The sequence below is a fragment of the Marmota marmota genome, unplaced genomic scaffold, assembly GCF_001458135.2.
Source record: "Marmota marmota marmota unplaced genomic scaffold, marMar, whole genome shotgun sequence".
Taxonomy (NCBI): Eukaryota; Metazoa; Chordata; class Mammalia; order Rodentia; family Sciuridae; genus Marmota; species Marmota marmota.
In genome coordinates, this window is record NW_026000101.1 from 14,995,639 (window position 1) to 15,009,878 (window position 14,240).

The window sequence follows — 14,240 nt, forward strand, 5'->3', positions numbered from 1 at the left end:
TGAGACGACGAGCCCCTCAAACCGCGCGGACCGCAGCCGGAGAAATACACCGGCGTCCCACAGCAACGCGCGGGCTTAGGGAGAGGCGGTGTCCCTCTCACGTGATCGGAACGGCGCGCAGCGCTCCCCGCCTCGCCCCGCCCCACAGATTGGTCGAGGTCTGCGCCTGCGCGGGCGCTGGCTCGCGGGCTCGCTCGCCGCGGTCCTGCGGGCCGGTGGCTCGGGTCGTGGGGCCCGGCGCTCGCAGCCATGGTAAGTACGGGAATGTGATGGGGAACCCCGGGCTACGCTCGGCATCTGAACAGAAGGAGGAACAGCATGAAAAAGGATCGAGGAGGCGGCCGCCACCGTGGGGATTTGGCCTTGCTTTGCGCGCGCGCACTGCGTCTCCCTCGCGGACTTCCCAAGCCCCGCGCTACGGGCCCGGATCCGAGCTCTCTTGGTCCCTGGCTCTCCGGCCCTCCTGGACCTCTGCGGGCGCCGGGGCAGCGTAGCGACCATCCGCGCGAAGACTCGGCGCGTTCGTTCTCTTGGGCGCTCTCAGGCTGAGGAGGTTCCTCTCCGGGACTTGGGAACCGCTGGGCGGGGAGGGGCCGTGCATCGCCGGCGCCCGGGGTGGCCAGCGCCGGCACCAGCGGAAGGGCATCCACCCACCGCCTCTGGAGGCAGGGATTCCGGCATTCTCACCACCGGACCCCAGACTCTGGAGTTCCAGAGACCGAGGAGATCCTGGTGATCTTGCTTGCCCGCTCCCCACTATTAAGAGATTGGGGAAATGGACGCCTGGAGAATGCTTTTTCTTAGACACCATATTGCATCGCGTTGTACGAAAACAGTTTACCAAGGCTTTTTGGGATGGGTGTGTTAATTGTTAGTCTCTCTACTGATTATTTACTGTTAAGTTTGGCTAGCTGAAGCATGTCAGAGGCTCGCTCTTTTACCCCTTTGGCATAACCTTTATTTTATGCCTTACAGTTCTACCCAGTTGGTCTTAGTTCCACCTTCTGTTTCTCTACCTGCAATCTGTGAAACAAAAGCCCTTGAAATACGTGAATAGTGACCTTGCCATTTGGAGCTTCCTGCGCCTTTGCATTGTAAGGATTACACGGAATCAGATGTGCTAGACACTTCATGTCCCATAGTGGTTCCATGTCACAGGTTAGAGGCTTTGGACCTGGAGTCATCCTTAGGGCATCTCAGGGGAAAATAATATGCTGTTTACCTGGAAAATAACATGCTCTTTACCTTGACACGTCTGGTCTCTCATTTGCTAGGTGAAAGTAAACTCAGATCAGTGGATTTTAAAGTCATAAACATTGTTTTGTACATATAGTGGCAAAACACTGTCATAATTAGGACTAGAACCCAATCTGACCTTGTTCTGAATGCTGTCTCAGACCTGCTGACTAGTGGGAATTCACATCCTTGGAGAATTATAGTCACCCTCTGCCCAGGGTGTCTTTTTGCACATAGACCTTTATACTGGAATCACTTCTGGGTCATTTGTATCCACGTGAACTGTAAATTACAGTGGCTAAACTTTACACTGTTTCTTTAGCCACAGAAGTTTAACCTTGGCAGTTGAAAGTCACGTTCATTAACTTTGCTTCTTTATGTTAAGATAGGTTGAGCGGTTCAGGTAATGAACAATGGTAAAGTTATGGTAAATAAATTTTGCAATAAATTGCAAAGGATTACTATCCATGTTAAGGAATTTAAACACAGATTAACCTAGCAAAGAAATTAAACTGTGTTCACAACATAGTATGCATGCTAAGTTCTAAACTCTGTTGCTACAGAATACTGTGCACACTCTTTCTGTTGCTAAATTAAGAACCTATTCAAGCCATCCTGGTGTTAGGATGAAAAGAGAGAAAAAGCTCTCCAGCCATGCTGATGAACCCAGGAAGGCACCACTACTGAGCTACATCCCCAACCCTTTTTCATGAAATTTTAATTTTGAGACAGGGACTACTAAATTACCCAGACTACCCTCAAACTTGTCCTCTGGGTCCTCTTGCCTCAGCTCCCCATGTAGCTGGAATAACAGGCATATGCCACCACACTGAGTGGAGGAAAAGCTTTAAATCTGTGAAGTCCCAGAGGTTTTCATAACATTCCTCTTTCCATCTAGGCCTAGTTTTTATTTATTTGCTTTTATTTTATTTTATTTTGGTATCGGGGATTAAACTCAGGGGCGCTTAACCACTGACTTACATCGCCAGCCCTTTTCATTTTTTCAGACAGTCTTGCAAGTTGATAAGTCTGGCTTTGAACTTGTGATCTTCCTGCCTCATCCTCCAGAGCCTTAAGCCATTTTTTTTTTTTTTCAAATATGAGAATTTAAATCTATGGTAATGGTCTTAAAATTTATTTGATATAGTGGTCAGTAAATGACTGGCTAGCTTCTCTTAGCCATAGTTTTGTTTGTTTAGTAACAAGTCCCCATTATTAGAATCATGACAAACTGGATGGAGTAACTTTAATTTGCAAAATTTTGTGAAGTAACACAAGTACCATTCCAGTAAAAATGAAAAATAAATGTGGACAAAATTCTTATTGTTGAAGCACACAGATAACTTGGTTTGTATCATCCAGAAACATGTACAAAATAGCTTCTAGGTGATGACTTTAGAATTCAAAGTATATTGGGCCTGGGGATGTAGTTCCATGGGAGTGTGTTTTCCTGGCATGCACAAGGCCTTGGATTTGATCCCCAGCAACACATACAAAATGGAGAGAGTGTGCGTGCACATGTGAGAAAGTTATGTATTCAGTATGTCAAAATGAAGTGTTTTTAACATTCGTACGTTGTTAAAATATTGATTAATCTTGTACATTGAATATTTTTGTTGATTTTAACTTTAATTGTGAACCCTAAAGAATAGCAAATTTCTTTGCTGTTCTTCATTTCTATACTAAATTTCAGTTTTTTAAATATTGGTTAATCTTAAATTGGTAAGTATAGTACTAGTATGAGTTTTTTGTTTTTGTTTTGATATATATATATATATATATATATATATATATATATATATATGTTGTAGTTGGACACAATACCTTTGTTTTATTTATTTATTTATTTTTATGTGGTGCTGAGGATCGAACCCAGGGCCTCACACATGCTAGGCAAGCACTCTACCACTGAGCCACTACTCCAGCCCACTAGTAAGAGTTTTTAACGAAGGCTGAGGCAGGAATATATCAAGTTCAAGGCCAGCCTCAGCAACTTAGCAAGGCTGTAACCAACTCAGCAAGGCACTGTCTGAGAATAAAATATAAAAAGGGGCTCAGTAGTATAGCACCGTGGGTTCAATCCCTGATACCCCAAAAAAAAAAAAAAAAAAAAATAGTTTAACTCATGCCTGTCAGCTGAAACAGTGAAAAAAGTAAGGCTGTTGTAGACAAAGTGGTTAATTATTGTCAAACTCAGTACCCTGGCATACTTCTCATCTATAGAACATTTTCTTAATTTGGTCATATTAAGTCACAAAACCTTGCTGCATTAACAAAGAGGTTAGATGATATTCTGGTACCTTTACCACTGAGCCACATTCCCCAGCCCTTTTTTTGTATTTTATTTAGAGACAGGGTCTAAGTTGCATAGGGCCTTGCTGAATTGCCGAGGCTGGCTTTGAACTTGAAATCCTCCTGTTTCAGCTTCCAAGGCAGCTGGGATTAGAGGCGTGTGCCACCCACCACTATTCTTTTTTAATATCATTTTTTTTTGCATATAACAACACTAAATGAGCAAACAAGATTTTAGAACACATAGAAACAACTAGAATAAAATGCAGAGTATCTTAAAAAGTAGTAGAGCTTTTTGCTCAAAAGAAAATGCATAGTCTTATTAAACACTCAAATTGGGGCTAGAGTTATGGCATGGTGGTAGAGCACTTGCCTAGCATGTATGAGGCACTGAGCTTGATCTTAGCACCACATAAAAATAAACACATAAATTAAAGGTATTCTGTTTATAAAATTTTTTTCTAAAAACCACTTAAATTATGAAATGCAGAATAAATTAGAATAACTGTCTAATCTTAGAAATTAGAAGAAAACCCAGACAAAGCATGTGAAGGAAGTAAGGAAAAGGAAAAGCAAATTTAAAAACTGAAAAATAAGGGTGGGGTTGTGGTTCAGTGGTAGAGCACTTGCCTCGCATGTGTGAGGCACTGGGTTCTATCCTCAGTACCACATGTGTTCATTTACAACTAAAAATATTTTTTAAAAACTCTGAAAAGTAATAAAATTGATTATTGAAGAGCTGGTTCTTTGCTGGGGGTAGGAGAGGTACATATCAGATAAACTGATTGTTCTCAATGAAAAGGAAATAAAAATACACATGGTTAGAAATATTTTTTTAAAAATAGCCAGTGCTTAATAAGACTACAGAAATCAAACCAGAGTTTATTTTTATTTTTTACTTTACTTTTTTAAAGGGAATCCAGTTATCAACATTGACTCCAGAAGAACGAACCTGATAAACCAGTAACAATGGAAGAAATTGGGAAAGTTGCCAAAAAGCTAGCATCCCTCACACCATGAGGCTCATCTGGTGTCACAGGTAATTTTTTCAAACTTCCTAGGGACAAGATAGTTTTGATAAGATTTAAATTGTTCCACAGGATGAAGAAGGAAAAATCTCAGGTTCTTTTTAAAAAGCCAGTAGAACACTGATGCTGGAACTTGATGTGATGATAGCTGTAAAATTGAAGGCTTGATCTGTTGTGAATAGTATTGTGATTTTAAAGTAATACACTAGCAGATGGCAGGCTACGAGTATAACTTGGTGGTAGAGTGCTTGATTACCATGCACAGGCCTTGAATTTGATCCTCAGCACCAAAAAAAGAAAAAAAATATCAAATGTTATTTAATAAAACATTGAAAATGTATTTTGCCAAGCCAGGTAGGGTAGTATATGCCTGTAATCCCAGCAATTCTGAAGGCTGAGGCAAGAGGATCACAAATTCAAGCAATTTAGCGAGACCCTCACTAACTTTTTGAGACCCTGTCTCAAAATAATGGCTAGGGATGTAGCTTAGTGGTAAAGTACCCCTGGGTTTCAATCCCCAGTTTAAAAAATAAATATATATATATTTAATTTTTTTTTTGCCATGGCCAAGTAGGATTCATTCCCATTTTCTAGGAGTGATTACATAATACAGAGTCTGACTTATAACAGTTCAACTTATAATTATTTTGCCCTTTTTTTAAAAATATTCATTTTTTAGTTGTATTTGGACACAATATCTTTATTTGTTTTTTTATGTGGTGCTGAGCACTGAACCCAGGACCTCTTGCTTGCTAAGCGAGCGCACTACCACTGAGCCACAACGTCAGCCCTATTTTGCCCTTTTTTTGTACTTTAAGTTGCAAAGCATTAGCAGTGAGCCACAGCTCCCAGCCAGCCATGCATTCATAAGGGTAAACCAACAGTACTTTGTGTTGCTGAACTGGTAGGTTAGGCATATTAGATGCATTTTCGGGGGCTGGAGGTATAGCTCAATGGTAGAGAATGTGCTTATCCTGAGGGAAGCCCTGAGTTCAATCCCTGGCACCAAAAATAAGTAAGTAAATGAATAAATGAGTTTCCAACTTAGGATATTTTCAGTTTATAATGGGCTCATCAGGATATAATCCCATCATAAGTCAAGGACTATCCATACATTAAATAAATACTTCAGGAAAGAACAATAGCAATAGTTCATACTTGCTGAGTACTTACTATACTTCAGACTATACTCCTGGGTGCTTTCTCTGTATTTACTCAATTAAGCCAGCCCATGAGCTAGCTAGGTACCTGCCTATCTTATAAACAAGGAAGTTAAGTCATAAAGAACACTTGTCAGCTCAGTAGATTATGATAGAGCTGGGATTTGAACCCAGGCAAGTAGTAGATTCCAAAGGCTCTTATATGTTATAATGGCTCTGTGTCCTGCATCTTATAATTTTAGTAGCTACCTAAAAGCATTTCACTAAAGTTCAAGGTAGATTTCTTACTAATTATGGTGGGAAAGGGGGGTGGTAGTAAAAACTGGAATAAATATACTTTCTTCTCATATTTGTAAACTTTCTTTTTTCTTTCTTTTTCTTTTTTTTCTTTTTGGTACTGGGGATGGAACCCAGGGGCACTTTGCCACTGAGCTGCATCCACAGTTCTTTTTATTTCTTATTTTGAGACAGGTCTTACTAAGTTGCTGAGGCTAGCCTTGAACTTGAAACCTTTCTTTCTCAGTCTCCCGAGTTGCTGGGATTACAAGTGTGCCCAGTATATTCTTTATCAGATCATTGTTAGTTGATCATTAGTAACTCGGAAAAAATGGAAATCTTTTTTTCTTTTTTAGTGGTACTAGGGATTGACCCCTGGGTGCTGTGCTCTACCACTGAGCTACACACACGCCCAATTTTAATTTTTTTTTTTTTTAATAGAATTTCATTTTTTTTAAGAGAGAGGAGAGAGAGAATTTTTTAATATTTATTTCTTTTAGTTATTGGCGGACACAACATCTTTGTTTGTATGTGGTGCTGAGGATCGAACCTGGGCCGCACGCATGCCAGGCGAGCACGCTACCACTTGAGCCACATCCCCAGCCCCCAATTTTAATTTTTATTTTGAGGCAGGGTCTCAATATAATTGTCCAGGCTGGGAGTCACTAGGATTATAGGCATGAGCCACCACAAACAACAGAATCCATTTTCAATGGCAAATAAAATTCACAGTAAAGAGATAGGGGCCTAAGTTATAATTGCCGCTATACTAATATGGGATTTTTTTATAATTTTTTTTTAAAGAGAGAGAATTTTTTAACATTCATTTTTCAGTTTTTGGTGGACACAACATCTTTATTTTATTTTTATGTGGTACTGAGAATCAAACCCAGCACCCCGCACATGACAGGCGAGCACGTTACCGCTTGAGCCACATTCCCCAGCCCCTGATAATGTTTTAATACAGAAAAAAAAACTAATTTTTTTGAGTATAGAATAAAATTTTTTTTTTTTCTAAAATCTTTTTTTTTTTTTTAAGAGAGAGTGAGGGAGGGGGAGAGAGAGAGAGAGAGAGAGAGAGAGAGAGAAAGAGAATTTTAATATTTATTTTTTGGTTTTCGGCGGACACAACATCTTTGTTTGTATGTGGTGCTGAGGGTCGAACCCGGGCCGCACGCATGCCAGGCGAGCGCGCTACCGCTTGAGCCACATCCCCAGCCCCTAGAATAAAATTTTGTAGCCTGCCCCCACCTTTACTGGGATTGACCCCAGGGTTACATTACCACCGAGCCGCATCCCCAGCCATTTTTTATTTAGAGACAGGGTCTTGCTAAGTTACTTAGGGCCTACCTAAGTTGCCGAGTCTGCCTTTGAATTCATGATCCTCCTGCCTCAGCCTCCTGAGCCACTGGGATTATAGGCATGCACCACTATGCCTGGCCATCTTGAGCCTTTTTTATTTTGCTGAGGCTGGCCGTAAACTTGTGATCCTCCTGCCTCACCCTTCAAAAGCTGGGACTATAGGTGTATGCCACTATGCCTGGCAGGTTTTGGGTTTTCTAAGCATAATCTTTCAGATGATGTTAAATTATAGCACTGAGAAGACATCCTTCACTTCTTGTTTGTAACATAATCCTAAAGATGGGCATGGATAAATGATAAACAGGGATGCTTGAGAAGGAATAAATTCATATGGGTCAGTTATCAGTGACTGTTTTTCCCATGTCATGATGATTTACAGGACTTGAATAATAGATAACAAGACTTCCTGTTTCTCAAACCAAAAGCCAGTGTCATGCTTACTGTTCATTTCTGAGTCTTCTTACAAATGTCAAGGCAAATAAAAGGATGTTCACTATATTTATAACTTTTTTTAGGAAGTATTTGTCAGTCCAGGAAAAAGATATGTATTACAAAAGAAAAGTCAAAAATTATTTGCAATTGTATTTTTTATATTATGGAAACTAAAACAGACCTATAAAAAGGTGAGAAATAGAGGATTTAGTAAGTGGGTTGTTCTAACCTTAATACACAAGAATTGGTAACTTTTTAATATACAGACAAAAACAAATTAGAAAATTAATAGAAGGAGCCAAGTGCTATGGCACATACTTGTAATCCCCAAAACTTGGGAGGCCAAGGCAGGAGGATTGCACATTGGAGGTCAGCCTGGGCAAGTTAGTGACACCCTGTCTCAAAATTAAAAAGGACACTGGGTGTGGTTGTGCATGCCTGTAATCCCAGCCACTCGGGAGACTGAGGCAGGAGGATTGAAGGTTTGAGGCCAGTCTCAGCAATTTAGCAAGGCCCTAAGCAATTTAGGGAGACCCTGTCTCAGGATTAAAAAAAAAGAAGAAGAAGAAGAAAGGGGCAATCCCTAGTTCCTCCTTCCCCTGGGCCCCCCCCCCAAAAAAAAAAATTGAAAAGGACTAGAGTTATAGGTAAGTGGTAGAGAGACTACCCATGGATTTAATACCTGGTACCCACAGAAAAGGAAAGGAAATTAATAGAAGGAAGCAACATATTGATAACAGTATCCATATGTAAGAAATAGTCAAGAGAATAATTTAAGTGCTATAAGGTTTGTGAAAAGATGTAAGAAAGATTTTTATTTTGGGGAAGGGGTTGGTATTGAGGAAGTGAACCCAAGGGCACTTTATCAGTGAGTTACATCCCCAGCCCTTTTTTAATTTTGAGATAGGTCTCACTAAGTTGCTGAGGCTGTCTTCAAACTTGCAATCCTGTCTCAGCATCCCAGGTTGCTGGGATTAGAGGCATGTGCCACTTTACCTGGAATAAGATGCAGTTTTTAAAAGGTGATCATTTTAAAATCTATACTTTACAGCCACCTCCACTATAAAACACTAACAGATTTTTTGGGAGGAATACGATGAAATACACTGAAGTTCTCCTGGAAAAGGTAAGAGAACCAGGAAAGCAGTGATGATTCTTTGAATCGTGGAGGGGGAGTCTTGAAATAAAGAGATACATTTGGACATCACAGTTGGCTAAAACAGATTAGTGCTGGAGAATGAAAAGTAGGCCAATACGGTAGAGAAGAATGGAGTTCAAAAATAAATGCAAATCCTGGGTATTTAGATTATGCAAACCACTAAGAAAAAGAGTTTGGTTGATGGTGTTTTGCACTTTGTTATCTTTGCCTTACTCCTTCCATTGAAAGTTAGGAGAGAGATCAGTGCAGTTGATAAATGAAACCATAGAAACTATAGAAGAAAGCCTAGGTTACTTGTTTATAATTTTTTGGAGTAATGAAGGCCTACCGAGGCCATAAAATCTAAAAGACAAGTTTGATAGATTTACTGTCCAAAGGATTTTGTTAGTACCACAAAAATGATACAGACAAAGAGAGAAAAGGATTTGCAATTCTTTTATTAATATACCTAGGTTTGATTTTCTTCATAGACAAAGACATTTACAAATCAGGCGGGAGAAGTGCTTGCAAGAGAATGGGCACCATAAATGAAAGCTTAAGAAACTTAAATGGTGAATAAAAAGGAAAAATGCCGTATTTTATTCAAAAAAATTGAAATGTAAAATAGTGCATTCATCATGGTTTAGGTACAGGGTTGCCCATTGCCGTATTGTTTAAAGGCCAAAACAAAGAAGAACAAGAAACAGTGGTTATACAAGAGGATCAGTGGTGTACAGAGCATTCTTTTGATAGAGTGCAGCCATGCAGAGCTCTCAGGCACCCCTTTGCTGATCCTCAATCCCACAATGTGTGTGCTTTCCTTTTTTTTTTTTTTTTTTTGCTTAATAGTACGTTCTTTTTGCTTATTTTTAAAATGATAGCTAGATTGGAAGAGGGCCAAAAATAAGAGGTGGAGTGAGAGTGGTCTCAGTCGGTTTGATTGCTAAAGACGAGTGGGCCAGTGAGCCCACTCCAGGAGGGAGTGTCTGTGAGTTTAATTGATATACAGCTTTTTTCTAATCACTTAACACATTTCTTTTATGAATTTTTATTCAAATGGTTCATTTTTTATTGTTGGATCTACAAGCAGCTCAACTCCAAGGAAACTGGCATCTCTGTATTAAACATAGTGACTTCATGATCTAACTGATTTGGTACAGGCGAAAATTAGAAATAATTTTTCTGTTCAAATTGCAGTGAAGCAACTTGTCAAAACAAAAATTTTGTTCAAGTGAACAAAATTTTTGGACTTTAGAGCTTAGAGCCACAGCTCACCTGGTCATCAGAGTGTTTAGTGAAAGGTTTGAACCCTGTCACTCTGCAGTTCTCTAGGAACAACCTGGTGACATGTAGTGGACAAAAGTTTCCTGCTTTTATTACCTTAGAGGGTTGTGCAGGGATACTCAGTCATAATTCTTAACTGAAGGCGAGTTTATCTTTTCTAATAGAAGTGTTCAGCAAGCCTGCTCAAACTCTAAACAGAGGCTCTGGACCACACATGGTACAGATGTTTACATTTTCTTAATCTGTCTTGGAAAAGGCACACAGATCTTGGTGTAACATACCTAAGAAAGGTATGTTCCATTTGCTTCACATGTGATTGAGGATGGTCTTGGGATTTTCCTGAGGGTCTCCCATGACACAGGTCCTAGCCTGCTTCTCCTTTCTCATCAGCTGCCTGTCCTCCCACCTACGCTGTGCAGAGCATACATAAGTAATTTTTCAAATATGTGATACTGTTGATCCCTTGACACAGGACCTGTGCCTCAGCCTGTGCCATTGTTGGCCAGAATGTGCTCTCCCATTATGTGCCTTACTCAGCTTTCAAAGCCAGGCCAGAGGCCCTCTCCTGCCTGCCACCCACCAGACTGCTGAGAGCCCTCTGTGGGCCTTGGATACCTTGTGCATGTTTCTGTGATTCTTGTCACCTTGTAGTCTAATTATTTGCTTATCTTAATCGCTCTGAAAGAGGCATCTGATACGCATTCTCTTCATCTAATTTTCACTCTAATCTTGCAGAGGGGATGGTATTCTAATTTATAAATGTGGAAACTGAGGCTCAGAAGGGTAAAACAATTTGCCTTAGGCCACTTTGTAATTTTCTCACGTCTATCACTGTTGGCTTTTTCTTATCCTCATTAGACCATTATTATTGTTGTTGTTATTATTTATTCATATGTGGTACTGAGAATCGAACCCAGTGCCTCATACATGCCAGGCAAGTGCACTACCTCTCAGCCCCAACCCCAGCCCCAGCATTAGACCATTATTGTTACTGTTTTAACTTTTGAAAACAGTTGAATAGACCAAGGCAAATTTAATTTACATTGAAAAATGTAAAACAGGAAAATATAGCATTACTGTGAAATTAGAAAATATAGATAAACCACTCACTTTAGCCATTTTGTGTATGTAAATTTTGATTTAAAAATAGGATTGTGGGCTGGGGTTGTGGCTCAGTGGTAGAGCACTCGCCTAGTACGTGTGAGGCCCTGGGTTCGATCCTCAGCACCATATAAAAATAAATAAATAAAGATATTGAGTCCAATTACAACTAAATATTAGTTGTAAAAAATAAATATTTAAAAAAATACATAGGATTGTGCCTTAGTACTGTTACATGTCAATAAAAAATTTTATTTTGCTTTTTTCTGTAACATTGTTTATTCCTTGAATAAAGGACTTATTTAAATTTCATAAGCAACATTAAACATGTAATAATATTCTGAACCTTAAATGTTTTTTCATGTATTTATATTTATTTTTATTTTTTAAAATTTGTCCTAATTTATAATACATGTGTATTTCAATTCATTGTACACAAATGGAGCACAACTTTTCATTTCTCTAGTTGTAGATGATGTAGAGTCTCACCACATGTGCAGTCATATGTGTACCTAGGGTAATGATGTTCATCTAATTCCACCATCTTTCATACCCCCTTGCCCCCTACCTTCCTCTCCCTCCCCTTTGCGCAAAGTTCCTCCATTCTCCCCCACACTCCCTCTCCCTCATGATGGGTCAGCATCCACTTATCAGAGAGAACATTCCTTGTTTGGTTTTCTGGGATTGGCTTACTTCGCTTAGCATGTTATTCTCCACCTCCATCCATTTACCTGCAAATGCCATAATTTTATTCTCTTTTAATGCTGAGTAATATTCCATTGTGTATATGTACCACAGTTTCTTTATCCATCCATCTGTTGAAGAGCATCTAGGTTGGTTCCACAGTTTAGCTATTGTGAATTGAGCTGCTATGAACATTGATGTGGCTGTGTCACTGTGGTATGATGATTTTAAGTCCTTTGGGTATAGACCAAGGAGTGGGATAGCTGGGTCAAATGGTGGTTCCATTCCAAGTTTTCTAAGGAATCTCCATACTGCTTTCCATAATGGTTGACCAATTTGCAGTGCCACCAGCAATGTATTGAGTGTACCTTTTCCCCATATCCTTGCCAACACTTATTATTGCTTGTATTCTTGATAATTGCCATTCTGACTGGAGTGATGAAATCTTAGAGTAGTTTTGATTCGCATTAAATACTTTGATTTTTTTGTTATTTTTTATTTTTTAGAAGTAATTGGACACAATACCTTTATTTTATTTATTTTTATGTGGTGCTGAGGATTGAACCCAGGGCCTCATGCGTGCTAGACGAGTGCTCTACCACTGAGCCACAATCCCAGCCCCAAATACTTTTGATTTTTTAATGATCATATAATATCCCTGTTAAGAAGGCTCTCAACACCCGTAGATACATCTTCATTTATGCAGTGGGTCCCTTACTGTTGAGCATTTAATTTTTATTCAGAATTTGCTATTAAAAGCACTGTTATGCCTGATACTGTGGCACAGTCCTATAATCCCGGACACTCAGGAGACTGAGGCAGGAGGATCACAGGTTTGAGACCAGCCTGGGTAACTGAGCATGACACTGTCTCAAAATTTAAAAATCTCTGGGGATGTGGCCCAGTGGTAGAGTGCCTCTGGGTTAATCCCCAGTTCCAAAAACAACAAGAAAGCGTTGTGATGATGTTAGGGGTGAATCTTTGCATACATCTTATGTAAGTAATTATTTCCCTAAGCTTTATTCTTAGAAGGGAAATCGTGGTTGTGTGTTGTGGACTTTGTTGTGGACTGTGGCTCCTGTGGATGTCAGCTTTCAAGAGCTGCTGCTGGTTTTTCTCTGCTTCAGCTACATACTCTGCTTGACCGTGATCACATTTCTCTGTACCTTTAGTCCTGAATGTTTCACAGTTCACAGCGGCACATGTGTGGTATTTGGAGGGAAAAACATAAGGCACTTTGTAGTTTTTTGTCCTAAGACAGATATCTTGATGAGGTATCTGACTCTGTTTCTCGTGGAAGCCCTTGTATGTGGCTTGGATGCCTTCACCTCTGGGTTCTTTTTTTTTTTTTTTTAATATTTTTTAGTTTTAGGTGAACTTCAATAACTTTATTTTATTTATTTATTTTTATATGGTGCTGAGGATCAAATCCAGTGCCTCACATGTGCTAGGCAAGTGCTCTACCACTGAGCCCCAACCCCAGTCCTTGCCTCTGGGTTCTTAAGTAGAGCTGCTCTAAATGTGGATATGCATGGTCTTTATGGCTCTGCTTTGTTATTTTGGATACCCAGGTGCAGGATGCTGTTTTCCATAGCAGTTGTACCATTTTGCAGTCCCACTAAGGGTGTCTGAGCATTCCAGCTTCACATCCCTGTCAGCACTTGTTACTTTCTGTGTTTCTATTGTTGTTCTTTGGTTTTGCAGTAGTAGCCACCTTCATAGGTATGAGGTGATACTGTCTTGTGGTCTTGATTTGCATTTCTCTGATCACTGACATTGAGCATCTTCTCATGTGCTTATTGGTCATTTTGTACATTATCTTCAGAGGAATGTCTGTTGAAGTCCTTTTTTGTTTGTTTTTTGTGGTGCTGGGAATTTAACCCTGGGCCTTGTTTGTGCAAGGCAAGCACCGTACCAACTGAGCTATATCCCCAGCCCCCTTTGTTCATTTTTAAATTGACTTATTTAATAGTCTTAGTAAGTGTGCTGACTTACTGTTAAGGAATTAAAGTCAATTTTAAAATATTTAGCCTGATATATCTAAAGTATAATAAAATGACCATGTCATCCCTAAATACAGTTTCCAGGACCACACTTGCAATGTAGGAATTGTTCTGGATAATCCAATTTGAATCTTTTGTTTTTGTTTTCTGTTTGGAAAAGTCAGATTTTTTTTTTAAGAGAGTGAGAGAGAGAATTTTTTTTTTTTTTTTTTGGAGTAGAGAGAGATGAGATGATGAATTTTTT

The 14,240-nt window shown here is 39.6% G+C and overlaps 1 protein-coding gene across 4 annotated transcripts in view; it reads left to right on the forward strand.

Moving 5' to 3' along the window:
- Slc25a51 (solute carrier family 25 member 51) overlaps positions 1–14,240 on the forward strand; it is a 20,385-nt gene continuing 6,145 nt past the window's right edge. The window contains exons 1-3 of one of the 4 annotated variants that reach the window (XM_015492296.2): positions 1–252; positions 4,443–4,567; positions 8,838–8,912. The gene's annotated coding sequence lies outside the window, so the exon portion shown is untranslated. Of the gene's footprint in view, positions 253–1,075; positions 1,095–1,139; positions 1,159–4,442; positions 4,568–8,837; positions 8,913–14,240 lie in introns of those variants that run through there. The other 3 variants (XM_048783341.1, XM_015492297.2, XM_048783342.1) reach the window with 3 other exon arrangements.